This window comes from Rhea americana, unplaced genomic scaffold (genome assembly GCF_003343005.1).
Source record: "Rhea americana isolate MKP2758 unplaced genomic scaffold, rheAme1 scaffold_61, whole genome shotgun sequence".
Taxonomy (NCBI): Eukaryota; Metazoa; Chordata; class Aves; order Rheiformes; family Rheidae; genus Rhea; species Rhea americana.
This window is the reverse complement of record NW_028186768.1, coordinates 4,294,217-4,295,871: the sequence shown is the minus strand read 5'-3', so window position 1 is coordinate 4,295,871 and position 1,655 is coordinate 4,294,217.

Below are 1,655 nucleotides of genomic sequence, written 5' to 3'. Positions count from 1 at the left end.
TTCCCCCATGCCCTCTTCTCCCTCCCTCTGCTCCTATTTCTCCCCCTTCGCTTCTTCCATCGTCTGCTGTGTTACTGCTTCCCTTGGCGGGCTGCATTTTCTTTWTTTTTCCGTCTGCTAATCACGATACCAGATCCTTTTTTATTCCGCTGTGAGCGAGAAGAGTGTGAGCAAAACCTMTACTTTCTCACCCTTAGCTTGTGTGGGTGGCGATGCCCCAGTGCTCCGTCCTTCGGGTCCAGCAGCTCCTCTGGGGTCTTTGCTGTGAGGCTGGCTCACTATTCCTGAGGGTGGAAGTAGYTGCAATCTGTCAATGATTTTTTCTTTTTTTTTTTCCACCTTTGTGGCATGCTTAAATAAAACTGCTTGTGGATGCACGCTGACAAGCAATAACTTTCCTACTTTGAGGGGGAAAAAAAAGTTCGAAARTATAGAAATAAGTGCGAATTTCAAACAAGAAGAGTTCCATTTCTTCATTTGTGAACAAGCACTAAAATAACTGAATTTGTTGCATAGGTTTGTTTCAGCCTTCTACTTGTATATTTTTTTGAAGTCTTTCATAATCTCTCTTTCCTTATTTGGTGTGTAAAACTCTAAAAAAAACTTCATTCTGCACATAATCTTGCACTGGGAAAACATCCTTTATTTAACTTACTATGGGACCAGAAAAATGTTTTCTCTTGGTATCTATTCTCTTTGAATAGATAATCAAGAGTCTCATTCTACAAAGACTTAAAAAGGAAAAGAATTCTTTAATGTGAAGTCTTCTAAAACTAACTTTTTTTTTCTTTTGGAATGGGGATCACTTTTTGCTTAGTGCCCAGCACAGTGGGTGCTGCAGAGTTGCTGTTAGAAGCTTAAGTACTGYGGTAGTGCTCCTACCAAGAAAAACTATGTTTGTTCTTTCCTCCTCTGTGGTAATTAATTTGTATGGTAGAGGAGGGAAATGAAGCTGGATGTGCAAGGACTTGGTCTCGTTTCACAGTAGGTTCAGATCAATCAAAATCCACACTGTCCCTGAARGGAATGGACTTGCTCTTCCCCTAGCTGTGTTTCTGCCCCACTAATACTTCTGTGGCTCTGCAGGGGGTGGATCAGAGAAATCTCTGTCTGAAAATTCATATATAAATTTAAAACTCATATATAACTTTTAAGGGAAGGTGAGAAATGTGCTAACTTATGTGGCAAACTGTCCCAGGGAACAGCAAGAGCATTAGTGCCTGCACAAGGTTATGGAGCTGAGTGGAGAAAAGAGGGCAGGACCTCTCCTTTCACTGGCAACCTTAATTAGATTGGTGTAAAGCAATACTGGAAACAAAGCCTTGGTGACTTGCTGATGGCTGTACATAAAATCTGTGCCAGAGCAGAGAATGGATCCTGGCCTTACAGGCTAACAACTGGATTGTTGTTGTTCTTTGTCCAAGTGGAACTGCTGCTGTGCAAAGCCTTCTTTCTTCCTTTTCCCTTGCATCTTCATAAACTACAATAGCAGAGCTTTTTTTGTCTCTCTTGGAGGTTTCAAACAACTGAAATTCCATTAAGATTAAGTGACCTGTATCTTATATAATGGGTTTCCTATGCCTGTAGGAGCCAAATACTAAATGTTGGTCTYTTGTAGATCCCCCAAAGCATGTGCTCTGCCACTCCATGCTGCA